General features: G+C 45.9%; 1 protein-coding gene across 2 annotated transcripts in view; it reads left to right on the top strand.

The window, feature by feature from the left end:
- ZNF407 (zinc finger protein 407) overlaps window positions 1-24,419 on the top strand; it is a 385,838-nt gene that overhangs the window by 358,632 nt on the left and 2,787 nt on the right. The gene's annotated exons all lie outside the window — the stretch shown is intronic.

The raw sequence follows: 24,419 nt of genomic DNA, 5'->3' as shown, positions 1-24,419 counted from the left end.
TCATTCCATGTATTCTCAGTGCTCCTGCTCAGAATCCACTGAAAGATGGACTCCGTGTCCTTGATCTCTGATTTGTGTTAAAGCTGGGCAAGCAGTTTCCTTTGTCTTTGCTATCTTGGATTTTTATGGATTTTTAAAAATTAGCCTCGTCAGTAGAATGTATTAGTTATTTTTTATAGACACAGTTTCATTTAACAACAAAACCAAAATTCATTTGGTCCTAAATACTTCCAGATTTATTAATTAGGTACATTTTGTCATCACTTTATCACACATACTTTGGCACCTAGACCCTCGGATCATAATGCTGTTTTGTAGAAGGAAAAACAATTTAGAGACTCAGCTATATGTCATCTCTAGGGGAAAATTATGTTGACATGTGGGAGGTTAATGTACACACTTTAGATTCTCTGTGATTTGCTGTTTTCTACTTCATAACTCTAGGTAAACAGTTTCGCTGCCATTTAATGCACAGGTTAAGTGTAGTTGCAGGCTATTATACATCATTAAAGTAAGTGATATGCAGCCATGGAAGAAAGATGGAAGCTTTTCACTTGTAGCTGCTTGGACATTTCATTTGTCATCTGGTCTAGCAGCACAGAAATTAATTGTGGCCACTTTGTTGTAATTTAGAGCATGGCGTCATGAAATTAAGCAATGGTCGCACCATTTGGGCTGATTGGTGCTTTTGAGTTTTGCACCTCCTCCCACCCCATCTCAATAACAAATTTGTTCAGGCAAAAAAGCCTATTCTGTTCAATCAAAACTTTCTTTCTGGTGCCCTGTTGTTGTTACCCAGTCGAAGTGAATACCAGGCGTCTTTGAATACAGAGGTTCTTTCAACAATTATGGAAGAGGTACAGTAGATATTATGGAAGGCATCTGTCATATCAAGTGGCACCTTGCATTCTGCCATCACTTTATTATATTACTTCTGGCCCTCAAAGAAGGAAACAGCGCTGACAGTGGTTTAGCTATACCGACTGAAGTGTGGTATGGCAAATGGGATAGATACCAATAGGTTGCACCTTAGAGCCCGGCCCGCTATATCTGATCAATGACCAATTTATTACTAATCACACCCAATCAGTAGAATACCATAGACATTTATTTTCATCTGGCAGCCAACAGGCATGGAATAATTTTTTTTTAAGAAATAAGGAACTGTCATGCACAAGAAGGACCATGACTGATAGGTCCTGCACTGAAGTCTACTGTACACTGTAGCCAGACAGCCTGTCCCAGGGAGATCGTGCGTGTATCTGATTACCAGTGGGCATCGCATCCCGCTCGCCTCTGGAATACATTACAGATGCCAGCTTTTGACTTGAGGATGCTGTTAATGAGATATCTAGTGATAGGGGAGGTATCACACCGGAATAGGATCCATAGGCATTAGTGTCAAGAAGAATAATGTCTTGCCTGCCCTTTCTCCCGGGTTATTGCATGGGTTATACAAAGATTGGGACGAGTTAATAGGAAACAAAGAAACCAGAGGTGGTAGGAAGGGGTAAGGGTAGGGGAAGCAATAGCGTTGCAGAAATACTTGACTTTTGCTGGTGCCAAAAATAACGTGTCCCTCTTCCCAGAGCGGCAGCTTTCGTGAAAGTACCTGACGTAATCATTACAGGCCTCTACACCATGTAGAACTGAGGCTAAACAGAGCACACCCAACACAGAGGAGGTGATGAGAGCTCCACAAGCCCATTCGGAGTTTCAGCAAGAGCATGCCAACCTCTGCAGCTGGGTTACGGTGGGGATGGAAAAATACTGCAATTCTCAGATTCCGTTTCTATCGTGATTTACGTAGATGAAAGCAGTGATAATAGGAAAAGAAAGGAAAGGTCTGTGATATGCGAGGGGTAGTGTCACCTAGCAGTTCCTTTCTGAGTGAGGAGCGTTTATTGTTTCACAGGAGAGAATTTATCCCATTTGTTGTTAAAACGACATACCTGAATCCTTGTTCACACCCAGGATGAGGGAAATGATTTATTGTCTGTCCCTTGAATTTCTCTGAGCATTCTGTCTAAACTTTAAAGGAGGATTACATTTGCGATTAAATCTTAACAAATGTTGTTTTAACTAGACTGCAATATATGTTATTGACAACAAGCGCCTTTTCTTCTCAAAATAACATTGGTGCTTAGGCATGCAATTTACAAAAATGACAAGGAAGGGTGGTACTTTTCCCAAGGTGAATGTGAGTTGACTGATTAGCTGGTATTTTAACTTAGATTCTTGCAAATTACAGACATAAGAAACCCTGCAATTTATATGTACTTTAGAAGTGAAAGCTTTAATCCCGTGATTCATGAAAGTAAAGTGGTAATAATTTAAGTACCATATTTTATTTATCCCTCAGACTTGTCAGCTGATACCAGAAGTATTCCTACTATTTCTGGGTTGCTGCCTTTGGTCACCTAATTGCTTCTTAGGAAGTTAAGAGGGAAATTGCTTATATAACTACATGGATTGTCTTTGGCAGCATCGAGCCAAGGCATCAATCAGTCCATCTGGGTAAAATCACAAGCTGACTCCGATATTGCTAAATATTTATACTGTCAAATACACACAGACATCCAGATGAAAGGAGGCATTCATTAGGAATTCTCCAGCTTGTCAGTTTAAAGATGTAGATTAGAGCAAAACCTCCCACTATGGTACTGAGTGCTCAAGAAAAGTCTATATTTAGCCATTCTGAGCAATAAATATCATCATATTGCCTCATTTAGGTAAATAGAGAATAAATATTGTCAAGATGATCTAGAGATAATGTAAACAGATCCCTGTTCAGAGAATGTGTTTCAGGGGAAATTCCAGGACAGTGATGTGCCCATGATGCTTTTTGGTTTAACCCTTTTCCTTAATCACATCCCCCTCCCCTTTTTGGTAACAGAGATTGTGTTGCTGACAGATTAGGGGGAAAAGATGAAGAGAGGGGAAAAAAAATTTTTTTTTTTTTTTTAGCCACAAAGGTGATTTCAAGTTATGCGAATTAGAACACTAATTAGTGCTTGTGCTGCAGGACTGTCTTGATAGTTGCAGAAACTGCTGCTGCTGCCGAAAATAATCTGCCGCGGCGGTGAGGTTCATTTCAGGGTTTCACAGAGCTGACAGCGCCCGTGCCTCTCAAGGGCGCGCCACCGCTGCGAGGCAGAGGCGTCATCTGACTGACCGTGTGTCGACGTGGTGCCCAGACTGAGGTTCTGCTGTGGCAGGGTGTTCTGAGACAAGGTCTGTCACACCGTGAGACTCTGCCCAGAAGGCTGCGATGTACACTGGAACCCACAGTTCAGCGCTGCGCTGGGACCTGGCAAACGCCTTCCCTGAGCGTGCAGGCCCAGCGCACAGGTGTGGATCCAGCCCACAGGTGTGGGTCCAGCCGGGTCCCGGGCCCAGAGACTGTGTTCCTCCGCAGGGCACGTACTCGCGCTCTGCCCGGGTAATTGATAATCTTAGAAGTTTATACTCACTGGGAATTTTAACTGGTGTCAAAGTTTTAGTTAATTACACTAGATGATTTTTTTGAGATTAATAATTAACATCTCTCTTTATAACTAAATATCCATAATTAATCAGCAAATCATAACGTGAAGACTAATTAACTTCAAACTCCAATCTTAACAGAAAATCCATATTACTCTCCAACATCATTAATTACCAGAGTAATCAAAGTTATCCCTCGTGGGATAAAACATAAAGCTTTGTGGGTTTATCAGCTAAACTGTTAGCACAGAGGAATTTCCAAACTAGCTTCAAATGGCATTGCCGGTTACACAGTGACTCGGTTATTCCAGCGCACTTTTCCTGGCTGCACGGTCCATCAGCAAGAGGCTCCCTGGCCGCCGGCTGAGGAACCAGCAGGGGAAAGCCTTCACCGCGGGTTAGTTCCGCGATCTCTGGGAACCGGGTAATCTGGCTCACTGTCTTCAGAACTGCATTGCACCTCTTAATTTCTTTCCTCCGCTTCGCAGAACTGCTAGTTAGCTGGTTTAAAATTATTAGTAACAAGCCAAAGTGTACGTCCAACATCATTCAAAAATGGGGAATTATTTTTTTTTTTCGGTAATAAAAAATGGAAATGTTATCTCTATCATTTGTGTTACAGAGAACTCAAGAATTAAAGGGATATTGTGTGGAAGGAAAAGTACTGTGCAAGACAAATAAATTAAAAAGTTAACATGAACATTACAAGAAATGAAATGGGGCCATGACAGTTTCTAAGAAACAGATGGGCACAGCTGTTTAAAAACTGAGAAGTGTCTTCTCAGGTTTTCACTTAGGAGTTAAAAGTGTATTTAAAATCCATTTTTCAGTTAGCGTATCACCTCATCCTCCAAGTGCACACATCGAATACCGTTCTTTTGTGTGGCAGCTGTAAAAATCCTCAGCAATTTTTACTGTCAAGAAAATTCTGAATAAATAGAGGCTGTTAACTTAGGCAGATATCTCAGGTTATTTGGTGGCAATCAAGAACGCAAAGCACTCCAACTAATGGGTTATGATCAGAAACTGTTCCTAATAGCCAGCTAGAGGGATCTGAATATGAAGATTTCTATAATTTTGTTGTCAGCTTGTGATGTACTCTAGTGCTAATTATTTGGAACAATTATGTTTTCCTAATAACAAAAGAAGAAGCAGTGAATTAAGCAGGCTTACCTTCAGATCTTTAGATAACAGTTTAAATGCACTTGCCATTAAGAAATAACATTTCTTTTTGCCTTTCGGAGCCCTAATTATTGAAGATGCTTGTCTTTTAAAATCTACGGCCTCCACTTCTTTTAAACCTGTTCGATGTGTCAGTTTACACTGATGATCCAGTAACTAGTATTTTCTCAGTCTTAGGTTTATGCCTGCACCTCCCATAGGCTGCTTACTTCAGTTAGTTATTCAAAAACCATAATTAGTGCAGTAATTAACATGTGGATCCTTCAAAGGAAGACTGCTGGAATCGCGGGACGCCTCTCATCATTCTCGCTGATGTGCGGATGATAAAGAACTTAGGGTGATGTGACAACAGGATTTGTACTGCTGCACATTAACTGTGCTGCAGGGGAATTCCGACAGGACCTTGGTCCACAGAGCCCTAACGTCTGAAAAAAGTAATTATCCACACTGTTTCTATAATTCAGCTAGGTGTTATCCTGCATTTGCAGCTGTCAAATCATTTGTTTTAAATGTTTTTTTTTTTAATCTTATGAATACTTGAAAGTTTTGAGTTTTGCTCATTATCTCTTAACCATTTTCCAAACAGAGGTGCCACAGTTTCACCCTTTTTCCTTTCTTTTGTTAAATCCATTATGGAAAGAGTCTTTCTTGACAATTGATTTCAGGCAGTTGATGATAATTTGACTTGATGCAGGCTACAGTTTCAAACTCATAGTCATAAAGAAAAGGCTCCACTTCCTACATTTCCCCAGGGAAATTTTTTGGGTTAAATCTCCATTTTCTCATAAACCGAATCTGTTGTTTCAAGCCACGGTGAATGCATTGTGTACAGTGAAATTTGGTTCTGGGTGTTCACAGCCACCCAGTTGGCCTCCTCTCTAGGGGTGTTTCAATGGGCAGGTTTGGCCTTTAACTTCCTGTAAGCAGTGGCCCCCTTACAGGCCACTTGTCAGGCGATGATGACCTTTGCTGTCCAAATTCCATAGTGCGTCTCATCCCTCAGGTAGCTCACATGAACTGGGGTGAAGTAGCTGTGCTCCTTGCGGAGGGGGAGGCGCCCTTACCAGCCAGAGGGAGGCCTGGGCGCTGCAACGTGTGTTACCTTCCTCAGAGTCTGAAGTCACGCTGGGGTGGGAGTGGGTGCTGGATCCTGGATGTTGGCTATCGTTTGGTGGAGAACAGTCATTTTATTTTTTTTAATCTTACTTAAACTAAATGCTTATGAAGACTCCCCATGTTTAGTACATTAAGAAAAAAGATTATGAGTGCTGATCTTTACTCAAATTGGGGTGAAAGACTCCCCTGCATAAAATCTCGCCCACTGGGTTTACATCTTCATGCACCTTCCATCCTGATGTTCCCCCCGCCTTGCCAGCTGTTTGAGTGAACAGTACATCCCCACGCATTCTCTTAGTTTCAGGGCTCAAGAGTTGCCTGTGCTCAGTTACAACCTCAGCGTAAGCGGTTCAGCATCGTGAGCTCGTTACTAACTTGTGACTGTGCTCCGTCACTCTCGTGGCCAGCTCTGTGACCCCATGCACTGTAGTGCGCCAGGCTCCCCATCCGTGGAGTGGGTGGCCATTTCCTTCTCCAGACTTGTGGCTGCTGCTGCTGCTGCTAAGTCGCTTCAGTCGCGTCTGACTCTGTGTGACCCCACAGACGGCAGCCCACCAGGCTCTCCCATCCCTGGGATTCTCCAGGCAAGAACACTGGAGTGGGTTGCCATTTCCTTCTCCAGTGCATGAAAGTGAAAGGTGAAAGTGAAGTCACTCAGTCATGTCTGACTCTTCACGATCCCATGGATTGCAGCCTACCAGGCTCCTCTGTCCATGGGGTTTTCCAGGCAAGAGTCCTGGAGTGGGGTGCCATTGCCTTCTCCGGACTTGTGGCTGAGTATGTGCATTTAATAATCTGCAAATGGACCCTCTGTGCCAATCAGAACACAAAGTTCTGCTGCATAATTCTTCTCCCAAAACATACACGCCCTAAAACTACCTATATTGATGCCAGTGCAATTAACTGTAAGTTCAGTACATTTTTGTACACTCTTCCTAATACACGGCCTTCTCCTCACCATCCTGACTTGGGAAAAGCAGGTTTGAAAGCTGACACCGCAGAGCGCCTGGGGTGCAGTGTGGCTCCATGTGGGTGCTGCCCATCACTGTCCTGAATATTGGGTCAGACCCATGGTGTGGGGGCTTTTCAGAGGTGATAATGACTTCCCAAGTCAGCGGTCCTGGAGGGACTCCAGAGCAAGGGTGTCGGCCATGTATGAAGCACTGCAGGCCAAGCACGTGCTACCTGTTGCTTTGCACACTTAAAATACATTCCTGTTGCCCCATTCTAAAGACAGAAATGGAAGCTTAGCCAGGTTGAATAAGCTCTCTCGGCACACACAGCTAGTTAGAACCAAGCTTCGATTTTACTCTGGAGCTCCCTCAGTCTTCAAGTCTGCCTGAAGTCACATTATTAAGGAGAAGACAGCATTTTTGACAGGTAAAAGCCTCATTGTGTTTTTAAGTGGCCATCAGCATTATTGTCATAAAAGAGAAGACCCCAAAGACCAGTGGAACAGCTGTGGGATCCCCCCCCCCACTTTCTTTAGCAACAGCGGAGCGCACATGCTCACTCTGATGCTTTCTCTGCACACAAGTTCTTCTGAACTGGCAGTAACCTGACATTCCCCTCACACTGGCACTGTAGCCCTGAGATCACTCAGGACTGGAGATGGAGCACCATGAGTCTCTCACACAGGGCGTCCATCGGAGCACACCACAGACAGACGGACAGACAAAGCAACAACGACAACACGGAGCAGAAAGCCAGTACTCACCACCCATGTAACTAAAGGATAAACGGGAAATGAAAAGTAGTGTTAACTGACCACAATTACAGGCATCTGGTAGACAGTCACATCCCCATTTTTATATACAGCCACACTCAGGGAAGATATGGCCTTCCCTTAATTGAATGGAGTATAGCATTCATTCACACATGTTAATAAAAATAGCAGGGAAGGCCTCCTGGGGTCTCCCATAGACAGAACCCAAGCCCGCCTGATGCAAGTCCATCTCTAGCGTTAGGTAATCTGCATCTCCTCGTTTTAAGTATCTAATCTATACCTATTTGGCATCTGTGAATATTCACTGCCCTTTGAATTAGCCTTGCCCATTTCTATATCAGCAATGAGATAAAACATAAAAGTGAGTGATCGTTCAGCCTAATGAGTTTTGTAATTGTTAGACTTTCAAAGATCACATGGGCCACAGGGTTTGCATTCTCTAGAAAATAAATATGACACGGGACAGAGCCGATTTCTTTTCAGGGGCTAAAAATAAGTCTTTGAGTTGCTCTAATCAACTGAAGACCAGGAAAAGGAAATCACGGTGTTGTGTGACCGTCAGCTCCTGGGATCCCTTAGATGCAGGATGACCTAACTGGCCACCAAATGCAGGCAGATGACCAGGAGCACCTGTGACAGGAAACATGCAGCTGCTGCTCAAGGGCCTTTCGTGACAAGGCCCTCAATTGTTTGTATGTAAAGCCTCAACTTTAAAAAAGAAACAAGCTGAGGTTCAGTTTACAAGTAGATTTAATCCTTTTCAGGTTTGCAGCTGGATGAGTTATGACCAGTGTGTGCACCCGTGTAACCATTGCCCAAGTCAGGTTACAGACCATCTCCACCATCTGCAGCATCTCCTGGGGTCCCTTCATGGTACCTGTCTTCACCGAACACGTGGTTCTTGGCGGTGCCTGTAGTATTGTCTCTTCCAAGGGTCACATGAATGAGACTGTGCAGTGGGTAGCCTCGTTTCCACGTAGCATAACTCTTTTGAGATTGAGTCCCATTGTTGCACTTGGCAGCCGTTTTCTTTTCCTGCTGATCATTACTCCATTGTTCGGACATAGCACAGTACACTAGTCCATTCTCCCATTTATGGGCGTTTGGGTTGTTTCCAAACAACCCAAGTTGTGGGCGATCATGAACACAGCTACTCTAAACATTTGGGCACAGATCTTTGTGTGAACATGTGTTTTCATTTCCTTAGGAATGGGGTTTCGAGGTCACACAGTGAGAAACTGCTAAACTGTTGCCGCTCATGGCTATGCCGTTTTGCGTTCCCACCAGCAATGTGTGACAGTTCAGGGTGCTCCAGGTCCTCACCAGCACTTGGTGTTATCAGTCTTTTTAATGTCAGCCATTCTGGTGAGTGTGTCGTGGTATCTCCTGTGGTTTTAATTAGCATTTTCCTAGCGATTAATGATGCTGAGCATCTTTTTAAGTGTGTATCCACCTGTGAGTTGCTCTAATTTTTAGAAAATTTTCAAGATGGGTTAAAACATACCACCAGTGCACTGAAGGGCTTCCTTGGTGGCTCAGCAGTAAAGAATCCACCTGCAGTGCCAGAGCCACAGGAGATGCAGGTTTGATCCCTGAGTCGGGAAGAGCCCCTGGAGGAGGGCATGGCAACCCACTCCAGCATTCTTGCCTGGAGACCCACATGGACAGAGGAGTCTGCAGGCTGCAGTCCACAGGGACACAGAGTTGTCCACGACCGAGTGACTTAGCACACACACAGGCACTGAAGCCACACAGGGATGTGTGATTATCCCTCTTCTACCTGGCGACCGGCCAGATACTTGGAGACTCTTCTTATGTCCTATTTTCCAGCCCCCTGAATCTAGATTTGTCAAGCCAGCCTGCCCAGTTCCTCCCTCCCCCTTTCCCCCATTCTCGTGCTGTGGTTTCTGGACAGAGAACCTCTGCCTCCTACATCACCTCCGTGCAGACAAGTTCCAGTCTGTGGCCCTCCATTCAAACTCAGTTCGTGGCACTGAGTGTAGTGCTCTCCTTTGCAAACACTGGGTCTTCTTAAAGTGACCAGAGTGGGATTCCTTCTGGGAACCGTAACATCCTGTTATGATCAGACTGGGTAAGCTGCCCCTCTGGCTTTACCTGAGCTGTTGATTAAAATTATTAACTTGCCAAGGCAAATGCCCTGCATCTTGAAGCAAGTCCAACCTCTGCCTAAGTACATATACTTGACAGAGATCAGTACAGAGAAATATTTGCAGGGGAGCCAGCTGATTTAATAATCGATGACGGTTTTTAAATTTGCTAAACTGCTAGGTTTATTTTGGACATTAAAGAGGTGCTGAGCAGTTGTGAATTATTTTGGTTGCTTTCAATCTTCGGTATCTTCTATATGTGTCTGTAAAAAGTTACTGAGAAATATGCAAATATAGCATAAGATTTTGATCCCTGTGGCCAAAAATACAAAATACTATTGAAAATGTCCTAGCTGTTGAGAGCAGTTCACCTTTCCTAACGTCCCTAGAGCCTTTGCAGAAAGTTTCCATAATTTATGGAACTGGTATTAGATCCGTCTTTAGGAATATATAGTGGCGTCTTGGGGAAAATTAAGTCTTGCCATTTGAACAGGTACACAAAATTGTTTACATACAGCTTCATGGGATGGTGTTTTGTTCTGCTCTGTTTTGTTTTGCCTTGTTTTATTAATAGAAGGGGATAAGACCTTCAGAACTAGATTCCTTGATAGTTCTGGCCTTGACTTCAAGAAGCCACTGGAATATTCCATATTGCTCACAGTTCCTGTTACTTTGGGCTTTGTTCACACTGGTTTGGTTTGCTTGGCTTGGCGTTTGCTGGTGTTATTTCTCCTTTTGTGTTCCTCCACTGTTAGGAGCAACCCTCAGTAATCTTGATGAGGAAGTGGATCTGAATTTAAAATAGCCTTGTTCCTATCTCATACATATGGCGCTTTTCTAAACTTTGACAATTGTTAGTGACAATGAGAGTTTCATTGGTAAGTTTAAGATAGGTGCCGTGAAATAAACATATTGTGTGCTTAGTTGCTCAGTCATGTCTGACTCCTGCGGCCCCATAGACTATAGCCGGCCAGGCTCCTTTGCCAATGGAATTCTCCAGGCAAAAATACTGGAATTGATTGTCATTTCCTTCTCCAAATAAATTTATTAGTTGTGTATTAATTTTATTGTGAATAAATTATATAAATATGCCAGATACAACTAAAACCATATGATATTTGACTATTTGGTGGGGAGGGGGGCTATCGTTTATTGTTTCATGTGGTGGTGGTGGTTAAAATTTCTTACTTTCTTCTGAAGATCACCATGTATCTAATGTTTTGGGCCAAGACTAAAGATTGTATTTGTGTATCAGAGTCTTCTGGGTTCTTAACCTAGTTACTGCTATACTCAACACTCAGGCTGAATATACTGGTCTAAATCCCATTAGAGCAAAGACTTTCTCCTAGGATATTATTTTAGAGTAAAAGAATGCAGCATCAGCAATGTGTGTCTGAGCGAGGGGTGACAGTGTTTTTCAGCTACACTGGGAAAATAGCCTGTGTGTATGTAGAACCCATAGCTATGATCATCTCAGCAGAAAGTTTTATATTAAGACTTCATGTCTAACTGGGAATTAAACATGACTCATTTTAATTAAAATGCATGTTAATAACTGAATCATTGAGTTTACATTGTTATATAGGATTATTAACACTCAACCTAACTGAGCATTTAAATTCCTTTTTCTGGCTTAGGTTGGGGCATTGAGCAGAATCACTGGCAAGCCATTGGCCTCCTACACAGAGACCCTTTGCCTGCAAATAGTGGAAATGTTGCCCTGGAAATGTGGCTGAAGTTTCATGAAAATGAAACATGAAGCCTGCCAGGCCCACCTGTGCCAGCCTTATAAACCGAGAGCACCGATTTTACCATCACCGCCCTGTGCTCTGTGCAGTGCTGCTCAGGTGGCTGCTGCACGCCCACCAGAGCCAGGGGCCTCCGAGACCCTGCTCTCTCTGCTGCACACTCTCTGTCCTCAGCTGCAACCCTTGCCACCCCTGCAACCTCTTCTTTTTAAAACACGGAAACTTGAATGTTGAAAATCTTGAGCCATTTTAAAAGGCTTTGTGCTGACAGACCACAGGGCTTTGTTGCTGGATTGCAGATCAAATATGACTTGGGGTGGGGTTGGATGAACATTTTTTCCTTTCAAGCAGAAGGAAGAAACCCACTGCTTTCTAAGTCTCAGAATCCGTCAGTGTGTTATTTTATTACCTTGATGTCCATTTTTCATTATCTTCATGAATGGGTGTTTCCCATCTTAATGCACAGTATTTGCATGTGATAAACCAGCCAGTTTTAATATGGCTTCTTTTTAATATTTCTGAATTTCCATTCAAACAAACAGAATTCTGATTTGAAATCACACTAGGCCAAATATGATAACTGTGAATCCATCTGAGTTGTAACGCTACCATCAGCCCATTAATTTCCAAATCTAAATAACTCAATCAACTCTTGTGGAGGTGGAGGTGCATCAGATATTTAAGAGAATGTTTATGATTCATAGCTTAACAGGAAAGGACTGACTGTGCTACATCATTTTTTTAAAGGCAGCAATGCAAGACCAGTGATGTGATGCCATTTTCTGTAGACTGGACAGTGGTGGAGGCCAGGCTACTCAGATGACCCCAGGAACACTGGCTTGTCCTGGAATCACAGGGTTCTCTGGCAAGGGGAAGCCAAGAGCATCCGCCTCAGAAAGGCGGATGGGAGCAGAGCCCCTGCAGAGATCTCTGCCCACTCAGCTCACGCTGCCTCACTCCCCTCTGCCTCATATCTGGGTGTTCCCAGGGAGCGTTTCATCCTTCTGATACATCTGTTGCATCCACTCATCATCCAGTGGTTAGAAAGTCGAGCCAGTCCACAGCACCCTGATGTCAGCACAGAGGAGGCCTCCCCACCCCCCCACCACCAGCCAGGACTCGATCCACCTTGGCCCAGCCCCTGCGCGGCCCTGCAGAGAACCTGGGCACTGTTGGCCTCTCTTCTTTGGTGTTTTCATGGTGGTTAAGTTAAACCTAATTAGACAGGTTCTCTCTCTTTAGGTCCACATATTCTTCCACATGTGAAGGTTTAAGCCAAAAAGTCTTACCAGGGTTTACTGTTTTTCCTTCCAAATGTCCCTTGCCCTCTGACCTTCAGTATGTCCAAGCTAAGTTTGGGCCAGATAAGTTGTATTCATGACCATTTCTTTGTAGATTGAAAAGGAGTGAAGCCTTCTTTACTAATAAGGCTATATCCAAAATTCAAGCAAATTTTGAGCATATCAGAATATTTAGGATGTGTGAAAGTGAAAGTTGCTCAGTCGTGTCCGACCCTTTGCAACCCCATGGACTGTAAGTCCATGGAATTCTCCAGGCCAGAATACTGGAGTGGGTAGCCATTCCCTTCTCCGGGGTATCTTCCTAACCCAGGGATTGAGCCCAGGTCTCCCGCATTGCAGGTGGATTCTTTTCCAGTTGAGCCACAAGGGAAGCCCAAGAATACTGGAATGGAATCTTCCATTACAGCGGATCTTCCCAACCTAGGAATTTAACCAGGGTCTCCTTCATTGCAGGTGGATTCTTTACCAAGTGAACTATCAGGGAAGCCCCTTTTTATTACCCTGTGTTTTGAATTTATTTATTTATTTATCTACATATATAAATAAATTCAAAAAGTGGGACGATAAAACCAAGAATTGAATGATACAAGAGTGTTTCTAAGAAAGAAGCCAAGCTCAGTGAGGTGAGCTGGCTAAGTCACAATTTAGGGGGTTGCTTGTGTCGTTTAGGGAAAGCTGGTGTGCATGGTTGACGCGTGGTCATTAATTCACGAGCAGGACAGGGTCAGATATAAGAGCAGAGGAAGCCAGCAGTGTTTGTTCCAGACAATGGGAGTCACTAGTAAGAGGGAGGCCCAGACGACAGAAGTTACTCAAAGCACCTGAAGGAAAGGAAGGTGAGGCTGGACTGTCCAGCACCGGGGCCCAGCGCAGGAGGTCGCAGGGTGGCTCCTGAGGGGGTGGGGGTGCCTTGGCCCCTGGGCTGGCACCAGTTAGCACAGCTTCTTAAGGTGCCTTTAATGGAACCTTTCCTAGGAGGTGTTTTCTTTTTCCTTCATTTTATGTCTGTGATTTATCCACCTAACTTCCTGGAATTTCTGTTAAGAATTCCAGATACTCAGTAATACTTTTCAGAGCTTAGTGACTACTAACGGGTGCCGTGGCGCTCTGCAGATGAAGGAAGACAGCAGCTGCTAGGCCAGTAGGGTAACACACAAGCGCAGTAATCAAAGGGACGTACACAAACCCCGAGATGCATGGTGTTGTTCTCCCGGTTCTGCCCTTTGGCAATTCAGCTCCGAGTTTCTTTCAGCCAGCAAATGAGGAATTAATTCAGTACTGTCATTCTGATTGTCTTGCGACTCCGAGAAAGAGTGGGACATTTCTGTTCAGGAAAACACTTGACGGCATTTAATAATAAATAGGAGTGAAGGAAAACATACGAATGTCCCTATTCCTGTGAGCGTCATTCCAAGTTTTGAATACCTCATTTTCCTCCTTCCTGTTCGTGAAGCCGCTAATCGTGTTGTGTTCCGATTAATGCCATGTGTGAGGGTTCATGACTCAGTGCTCGTGTGCTCCGAGGTCGTGTCCTCGTGGCAGTCGTGGAACTAGAACGACACGTGTCCGGGTTTATCTGCAGTGGGGTGAGGTCTGCGCCCCTGTCCTGTGCTCAGTCCAGTTACCACCCCTGTGACTCTCAGTGTGGGGGCTAAATTTCATGGTGTTCCTGGTGATACGTTACCTATTGAAGAGCTGCTTCTAGTCTCAACGGTGTTTCTGATATTTCACGTGGTTGATCACCTTCTTCTTACTTGCTTTCTGAGACCCGCAGTCTTGACCACCTAGTCATCGCCTCTGACTCTAGCTTTTCTGCGCTTATCAGGGTCCCCTTGGTCTCTCTCCCTAACTGTGATCTCCTTTCAGCCTATCACACACTGCCTGGGGGAGGTCTCCCCTCGTTATCATGGACCCCACCTCCATGCTGGTAGCCACCAAGCATGCAGCTTCCAACCAAGCCCAGCCCTTCTGCTGGCCCAAAGCATAATGCCGGAAAGAATCAACTAGCTACTTCCTGGTTCTCCCATGGGACTCCAGTTCTCAGCTTGACTTCTAAATTGAGAGCTGCACTCATGAGCTGATGCGGGAATCCTTGACATTTTCTGCCTCTAAAAAAGTCAACGGGGGTATTTTCATACATTTTTATAATTACATTTAAAATGTTTGCTTTGTTTTGAAATGACAAGATAAGAGAGCCTGCTATTTGCAAGCACTTATTTGCAAATAACATATCTTGCTTGTGCACAGTCATTATTCTTGAAGAATTAAATTGATATGTTTTCTTTCCCTTTGGGATATGATATTGCATGTATATGGGTGTAATAGGTTCCCTTTTTAATTGGCTTTTAAAGTATCTAGAGACATGTTTATGTGCTACATAAGAATCTGGATCCAGATTCCAGATCATTGTGAAGGTCTGCTTGAGGTGGATTTGCAGAGTCCCCAACACAGCGCTTCCTCTTGGCTTGCGTTTCAGTGATCGAGTCTCATACAATGCTGGCACCCAGAGCTACTGAGCGTTCAGCTGCTGGTGTTCCAGTGTTGCAGTTTGTAAGTTTATTTTCATTCATTCCATTCATTTGAAAGCAAGGGTTCAGGCCTCCAAGTTTGGACTTTGATACTTTCAAATGAGTATTTAGCCTTGATTATCCCAGGCATGTGGATACCCTGCAGTTTTAACAGAGGAGTTTAACTTGGGTATTTAGGAAGACATTCAAAATAAAGATGGTAGAATTCACTGGTCCAGAAGAAAATACATTGTCATCTTCCGCACTGACCAGCAGTCTCCCCACCCTGACCCCACCTCTGTCCTGTGCTCACTGCAGAGAAGGCTGCATGCTGGGCCGGCCTCAGAGCAGGACAGCATCCGTCACCCCCCGAAATCAGTCTGGTGGACCCCAGAAAGGGCAGATCTATGGCCCCTGCTCACTCGTATGTTCGCAGCCTCGAGTCGGAGCCTGCTTTGCCTGTGCCTGAGCTGGGTGGCTGGGTCCTCATTGTGAACTTGCCCCGGTGCCGGCCGCCCACAGCCGGGCACTGTGTCCCCGTTTCTTGGTCCCCAGACTCAGGGTGTCTGCGGTCCTCAGACCCACCCTCGGGAGCAGGTGGGCTCCACCCAGTACCCACTCAGTGGTTGCTCAGGGCCCTCACACACACGAAAAGTAGCAGCCATGTACCCAGAACGGATGATTGATTGACCACATGGAGAAGAAACTCACTTGTTTAAAGTCTACACCAGCAGCTGCCACTGCTCGCCTGTGAGCAGATGTTAGGCCTCCAAAAGCCTGGCTGATAATTAAAATACCAACAGTGAGCCTTGCCCAGCTGCAGGTTCTGCCTGCTGTAAATTCGGCTTTAATGGCGCCTCTGTGCTGTGGCTGAGGAGTAGCTTGCCTTTCACCTTCATACACAAGTGTCTGCAGTGGAGACAGTCGTCCACTTCCTCTCATCTCCTCGGGAGAGACAGGAAGGTACTTTGAAACAGGCAGTTGGAGCATGCCTACAAAAATGAACGTGATCTTTTCATTGGGTTGGTTTGCCAGAAACACACAGGAGGCCAGTTTTATCTGCCGTTGGCCTGTGAGCTCAGCCATGTTAAAGGAGGTCCACCAACGCCATTGACTGGACTTCTTCTTTGCGTGATTTTACCTTCTAAGCGCGTGTAATGGTTACAGCTTCTGAAAAGGAGGCCTTGTCTCCTAATAGTGTGTTATCTCTACGGGGAGTTTTACAGAACGCTCAGGAAAAGGGCGCTGGGCTTCCTAATTTTCTGAGGCCGTGACTCCAGAAAGAATGGCAGTGCTAGTCTGAGTTGATGTCTTTAAGTCAAACAGAGACGGCCTTGCAGTAAGCAGATAGGGCTGCTGTTCCTCTGGAGTCTTCGAAGGCCTTCAGAAGTGCCGCCAGCCTAAAATCCCCCCACTTGTTCAAGGCCTGAGCTCCAAGTGCAAGGGTGTGGCACGTGGCTTATCTTTCATCAGTGGACCACGAGCACACGTGAGTGAGGTCAGAGGATCGGGGTGGAGGGCTGGATGCCAGGGCTCCCGAGGAACCACATGTGTGTCCCAGGCAGGCTCCCCGCAGCAGCCAGGCCTGCCCCGACCCCCAGAACGCATGTGGGATGCCAAGGGCACAACCCTGGGCAGCCCCCTCCCTCCCAGCTTGTTCGAGACGTCTGAGCACTTTCTGCCAGGAAGCCCAATTGGCGTTAGGAGTGCTCTTGGCAGGTAAAGGCCGAGATCAGAGCACTTCACCTTCTGACTTTAGTCCCATTTCATCCCCCTTGTGAATCATGATGATACACTTCTGCCCCATGGGCCAGACCTCCAAAGTTCTGGGGTCCTGTCCTGAGGGATCCACACCCCCGCGGCCTCAGCAGCAGGGAAGCAGTTACCATGCCCGCCTGCCGCGTCCAGCTCTGAAGCAACCCGTCTTCCTGAGGGAGGTTTGCCTGCATGACCCCCATTAGATCTCCAAGCAGCCAGTGATCGTCTGTACCTAAGGGTCTGACACGATACAGCATCTCTTAGGGTTTGTGACTTTAAAGGTAAAGTATTGTCTTTTATCCTTTGTCACTCTTCAATGCCCATGGAAATACCGAGGCCCGTGGAGACGCGAAGTTAGAAGCCTGTCTGTTCCTGTATTTCCAACTGGCAATAAAATTTATTCATGGTTTTTCCTGAGCATCTTAGAATTTCTTTCACGGGTCTTATATGATTATCTTTGACCACTACTAGGCCTAAGTGTCGTACTAGTGATAACTGAGGGGAAGAGGACTCAGGCTTTTGTTTCTTAAATCTGGGCCCTGCCTTATTGTACATATTCCCTTCAGTTAAACAGGTAGCTTATAAAATTGTGTTTGAACTTAGGTCAAAGCGTCTCTCAGAAAAGATGTGGACTACAGTTAGTTTTTTACAGAATAATAACTTTTCTCTTCTCTTCTTATCGAACGACGGCCTTTGTGAACTTGAGGACAGAGCAGTGACCTTGACTGTAACTCTGTGACACAGACCTTTGTGTTTATTTGTGGGCATAAAGCAGGTACTTACCAGGGTGCCTCTTATTTATTGTGTTGCGGTGTATTTAACACATCCTTAGGGCAGGGCACGCTGGTTTCAGAATGACCAACACAAGCCTGAGCTCTGAAATACATCCCACCGGTACGGCGGTCACACTAACGAGCATGCCAGCATCTGAAGATAATTTCAATTTTGTGTCTCCAATAACCTCAGTATTCCTAATCTGTGTGTGAATTTTATTAACGTTGACCAAAATGCATTTTTAACCCTTGAAAATAATGAGACGTAAGGTACCGACTGTCCTTTCTTCTCTCTCCAAAAGAGGTGAAATTGCCATATTGTCATTTTGGTACATAGCCTGCTGCAATTATGGGCCACCCCATTTTGTGATCGCCTGCCTGCAGGATCGGGTTGGGGTTGCCTGCAGGGAGGCGAGGCTGCGGAGCTTTCTGTGTGGAGGGGACAGGGCCCCGCTCCCTGACTGTGCCTCTTAGACTTCTTCAAGCCGGGCTGCAGGGGGCGCTGCTGGGGCCTTCATGCAGGATCACCAGCATACCACTATTACTGTCCAGAAAATGACTCCATTACAGAGCAGTTACTGATACCGATGTGATTGGCTATACTATTGGTGACTGCCATTATACGAATAATTTATTCCCTGGTTTGAAATTTCTAAAAGGTTATATTTCATTGAATTTTAATTTGTCATTTTTCCAGCTTTCACTTGAGAAAGTTACAAGCTTTTGTGACATTAAAATATGGCTCTAATTTATTAGCATAATCTGTTAATATTGTTTCATTTTAATAGACATTAAGTATGATTTCTTAACATTCTTGTTAAAATCACATCTTAAAACTGAAGTTGAGGAAAACCATACGTGGCTTAAGAATCACAGTGTCATATGTGCCTCAGATTTTTCTATGACAGGCATCACTTTTTTTATTGCATCATAGTTGAGATGCTCTGATTGTGACAGTGAGGCAGCCTAGCGCTTTCAAGCTTAGTGCCCTCCCAAATATAACAGGTAACACGCACACTGCCCGAGACATAGCCTGGCGCTGTGTAACACCATCGCAGGAGCAGCTTGGAAATTTAAAATAGATGCTGGCTGGTGGCGGCACAGTAGCTCACGTCGGGTATTAGCTCAGGCTTCCCTGACGCGGCCGACACTTCAGCCGCACAAGTCTTTTTAATGCCATCTTTATCTGCTACACGATGCATGAAATCTACTTTCGGTTTTAGAACTGCTGGTGACCTCTGACCCCTTTATTGGAGACACAATGTGACCTTTCTATTGTCATCGGCTTTCATTCTCCTGAAAATTCCATGAATTTTTATTACAAGTTTTTTTTTTTAAGCCAAGCTGAGTCTTCAACAAATTACTTGACGCAGATGAGATGAAGTTGTTGGAGTGGGTGAGACAAGTTTTACAGCCCGCGCGTGAGCCGTGAGGAGCCCAGCCTCTGTCCTGCGATGTCATACGCCAGTAACTGCTGAGCCTACTATTGGATAAATACATCATTTTATGGAACATTGATTGTTCTATAAACCCAATGGAGTATTATGCTCTATGATCAAACCATTTAGATTGTGTGTAGAGCACAGAAAATGCCATATTCAGGATGGTACTAAAAGTGCCATTTGTGTATTTTATGGATGTCATTACAGGGGAAACTTCTCTCTGTAGGCCCTGTTTACGGCAAAATTTTTTAGTCTGTAATGACATTTTTCATTCACAACGTATGCCTTCAAGAGAGGGGGCCTTGTTTTATTTGTTTCATTCGAGTTTACTGCACAAATTCTGTACATTTTAATTAAATGTAAGCTTAACAAAAGCATAAGGTATTTATTCTATGAGAAAAAATGATGACAGTAACGAAAAACTAACACGTACACAGAAAGGAAGCAGCCAAGTACTAAACCCTAGCTGTGGCTTAGGCCGACGGCAGAGCAGAGCCGCACACACACGGTAGCGGGGGCGGGGGTGAGTCTCCAGCTTGACCCCCCTACCCCGCTCCTGCCTGGCAGGGCTCATGGTCTCCTCGCTGGAGACGTTCCCTTCCAAGGGGACAAGGCGGGAGGGAGTGCGCTCAACAGTGATCTGCAGAAGGGAGCTCATTAAAGAGCAGTTCCCTGAAAACGACGCCTCAGCACCCCCCCCCCACACACACACAAACCCCCCAAAGAAAATTCTTTTTATTTCAACTGAGTTGTAAACTTTCAATGCATTTAGCTATGAGAAGACAGTAAAATCCTTCTGGTCCTTATGAAAGGAAACGGGCAGTGAGTTGGGAATCTCATAAACAGGCCCATCTCACCTGCATCTGCACCTTCTATGTAAATCTTCTTACTGTCCTATTGGAAGCAGATCCAGAAAGAGCTGGTTTAGACCCTACTGATTAGCTACAACCAGCATACTGAAACTGGATGCTGTCTTTGATAAATGCCAAGTGAAATACAAATATTATGTGGAGTATCCATGCTTTGTTAAAGATATGTGTGCAGTTTTGAAGCAGTAACGTGACTAAGCAGTTGTGGGTAAAATTGGCACAAACTTGCTGTGTTCCAGATACTGTGTCCATTGGGCCATTTGCATTGGTGAGCTTTACAGTTCGTATTTACTCGAAAGATCTCAAAAATTGAAGTTGATGTGCCCAGTAAATTCTTGTTCATAGCCGGGTTAGAATGTAAAGTTACAGTAGAGATTCACATTAGTTTAAATGACACTTGAACTTCTACACAGCTCAACATTAATCCATTATGGACGAAATGGAAGAATTTTCCTTGGGTGAATCTTTTCCAATCTGATTGAGGCTGTTACATTTTATAGGTGCTATTTTTCAAAGCAGTACTGACAGCACTCGAAGTTATTAAATTGCTGAATCAAAGCTGGACCTGCGGCCGCATTTATGAACTGTGATAGAGTCGCCAGCTTGCGTGGAGCTGAGGTGAAGGTGCTGGTGTTGACGAGCTCTGTCACACTCGTGGTGACAGCAGTATTTACCCACGTAGTTTACTTTAATGGTCTGGAAGTGGCTTAACCCACCTCCAGATTCAAATAAATTCAGTAAGCAGTTCTGAGTAGCATCATTATAAGTGCTCCCCAGGATTCAAAGGATAATTCTGTAACTTCAATCCCGCTGCAGACTAAAGGACCTGCCTGGACGCAAGCAGGTAGCATCTCCCTCAGGGAGCATCGAGGATGGGGTACTCGTGTCTTCCAGCTACAGCAGCTCCTCCTTTGTTAATGTCAGGGCACGATTCAGTCATTGAGTCGTGTCCGACTCTTTGTGACCCCATGGACTGTAGCCCGCCAGGCTCCTCTGTCCATGGGATTTCCCAGGCAAGAATACTGGAGTGGGTTGCCATTCCCTTCTCCAAGGCATCTTCTCAACCCAGGATTGAACCCAGGTCTCCTGCACTGCAGGCAGATTCTTTACCACTGAGCCACCAGGGAAGTCCCATCAGGGCAGTAGGTCCTCTTCTCAATCAGTTAGGGATGGGGGAGGGTGATTGGAAGGCTGCTTTCTTTATGTTTTGTATCCATATTTCTTTTTTTCTCCCCCCAATTATAAACAAAATGACCTTGGAATTAAAGAATGGGCAGAAGCCAACTGGATCTGGTTCTGAGTGTGATGAAGACATGTGGAATGTTCCATTCGAAGTAGAAAAGTACAGGGAAGGAGATGGGTCAAGGGTAGCACAGGAAGAGCTTGGCAAGGACAGGAGACAAAAGATCAGGGGGTCCGCAGTTCAGTTCAGTCACTCAGTCATGTGACTGCAGCACTCCAGGCCTCCCTGTCCATCACCAACTCCCAGAGCTTGCTCAAACCCATGTCCATTGAGTTGGTGATGCCATCCAATCATCTCATCCTCTGTCATCTCCTTCTCCTCCTGCCTTCAATCTTTCCCAGCATCAGGGCCTTTTCCAGTGAGTCAGTTCTTCACATTAGGTGGCCAAAATATTGGAGCTTCAGCATCAGTCCTTCCAGTGAATAGTTAGGACTGATTTCCTTTATGATTGACTGGCCTGACCTCCTTGCAGTCCAAGGGACTCTCAAGTCTTCTCCAACACCACAGTTCAAAAGCATCAATTCTTTGGTGTTCACTGGTGTTCAGCTTTCTTTATGGTCCAACTCTCAAATCCATACATGACTACTGGAAAAACCATAGCTTTTACTAGATGGGTCTTTTCTGGCAAAGTAATGACTTTGCTTTTTAATATGCTGTCTAGGCTGGTCATAGCTTTTCTTCCAAGGAGCAAGCGTCTTTTATTTTCATGGCTGCAGTCACCATCTGCAGTGATTTTGGAGCCCAAGAAAATAAAGTCTGTCACTGCTCCGTTTCCCCATCTATTTGCCATAAAGTGATGGGACTGGATGCCATGGTCTTCGTTTTTTGAATGTTGCGTTTTAAGCCAGCTTTTTCACTCTCCTCTTTCACTTCCATCAAGAGACTCTTTAGTTCCTCTTCGCTTTCTGCCACAAGGGTGGTATCATCTGCATATCTGAGGTTATTAATTTCTCCCAGCAATCTTGATTACAGCTTGTGCTTCATCCAGCCTGGCATTGCAGGTGATGTACTCTGCATATGAGTTAAATAAGCAGGGGGGAGGGTCCTAGCTGGGAGAAAACTGGGTAGAGATGGTGACCCCCACCAGCTGAGACTCAGGCCTACGTGGAGGGGTGGACATGGAACCTGTGGAGCACCCACCCATCGGGCAGGCCTTCTGCTCCTGCCCTGAGCCCATTCCTGCCCTCTGAGGAGTGAGTTTAGGAGGATTGACATTCAGAAAATGCCTATGTGATGAGGTTAAAGCATAGGGCACAGGAGCCCCCTCTGATCCTGACCCCGGCCATGGAGAGGCTCCCTCTGGCTTCAGGAGTTAGAGGGATGCAGTGGCCGACTTCCTGAAAATCCTGACCAGTGACCCTTCCCAGCAGCACACTGAATGCCGGGAGGTTGCATTTTGAAAACTTCATACGTGGTTCCCAGTCTGGGGCCATGGCCTGCAGTCTGCCTATGAGTCCAGGTGTCCTCGTGGAGAATATAATTAAACATCTTCTGTGGATCTGGCCTGACTTGCTGTTCCTGCTGAAAGGCAGCCCTTGCCCCGGGGTCTTTGCTTAAAGTGGATTCTGTATTGAAAGAAACGCTTTCTCACAAAATGGCACCAATGCGGTATGCAAAATAGTTGTCCTATTTTTAAGGGATGTTAGCAACAATAATCAACAATTCTTAATCCCTTTTTCTCCTTTGGTAAGAATGAAGTGTGCTTCTTTTAAAAAGGACCTACATTTAGGGAGAGTGACTTGAAATGTTTTAAATGTGTTCGCCATTGAGATAAGAAAATACTTGAGATCGTTCAGAGCTCATTCTTTCACTTAGAGGGCTTCCCAGGAGGCACTAGTGATAAAGAACCCACCTGCCAGTTCAGGAGACAGGAGAGTCTTGGGTTCGATCCCTGGGTTGGAAAGATCCCCTGGAGGAGGAAATGCCAACCCACTCCCTCTGCTTGCCCAGAGAAGCCCATGGACAGAGGCGCCTGGGGGCCTATGGAGTCGCAAAGACTGAAGCAACATAGCACACACTCACTTAAGAGGGAAGGAGGCGACAATGAGAAACTAACAGAATTAGGGACTTGAAGGAGAAAATGGGAGCTCTGTTTAAACAGTCTCTTTTTTATGAAAATGACTATAGGTTTCGCTCAGCTTTCCCTGTCGAGTTATTAAACAAGCCTCGCCTGTGTCGCAGATGGCCTGGGGGGACCAGTGTCCATGCGCCTGCCGATATCTTCCTCGCTTCTGCGGCCAGAGCCCCCTTTCTGTAACGGGAGGGAGGCCTGAAAGGTGGGCCTGACGCTCTCAGCCCAGCGGCAGCTCAGGGCTGCCCTGCCTTCCCTGGGCAGGCGGTGGGTGTCCACACTGCAGGGACAGGCGCCGTCCGCGGGGGCCGCCAGGTACACCAAGCCCCGCCGCCCGCAGGCACCCTCTCCCCGGCCCCGACCACCCTGCGCTGTCCAGACCCCTGCTTCTGGCACGCGCCCTGGTTCCTTGGGCTGATCTCCTCGTGAAACGATCGCAGGGTGCTCACCACGGGGAAGGCAGGGCCAGTATTTACAGCAATAAATGCTGGGCCCCCATCACAGTTCTCAAACAGATGCACTCGCTTAACTTTCCTGATTAAAAACACTCAACAGGTATCTTCTCTGCACAGACTGTGGCCCACGTGCCTTAGTGCCTTCTACAGAGGGGACCCCGACAGCCTGGTCCCAGCCGAGCCTGTGATCCCCGAGAGCCGGCCCGGCTACCCCCAGACCCCACCTGTGCTGCCCTGGGTGCTGTCTCCAGGCTCTTCCCACTCAGACCCGGGGGAGAGCTTGGGTGTTCCTGTCCCTTCGGGCAGGCTGTGCGGCTGTCTCTCTCCAACTCTTGCTGAGTGTCCTTCCCCAGAGCCTGAGTGTGGTGGTCCTCTCCATGGTTTGAAGGGTGGCTGCGTCCCAGGTGCTTGGCCAGATGTCACAGCAACACGGTGGGACCTGCTCCGGTTGCCCTGGAGGCTGTGCACGCAGTTTCCGGCCTGTGTGCCGCCCCCGAGCTCCAGACAGCGGAGATTCTGAGTCCGTGCTGGGTGCCCAGCCGCCATGGACCGCTCCCGGCAGGCTGGCCGCCCTGCTCCCAGGCTCAGCACCTGATACACCGCAGGGGCTCACACGCTCGGGGCCTTAAACTCT

The sequence above is a fragment of the Ovis canadensis genome, chromosome 23 (assembly GCF_042477335.2).
Source record: "Ovis canadensis isolate MfBH-ARS-UI-01 breed Bighorn chromosome 23, ARS-UI_OviCan_v2, whole genome shotgun sequence".
Classification (NCBI taxonomy): Eukaryota; Metazoa; Chordata; class Mammalia; order Artiodactyla; family Bovidae; genus Ovis; species Ovis canadensis.
The sequence above is the reverse complement of the archived record's forward strand: the minus strand, read 5'-3'. Positions and strand labels throughout refer to the sequence as shown.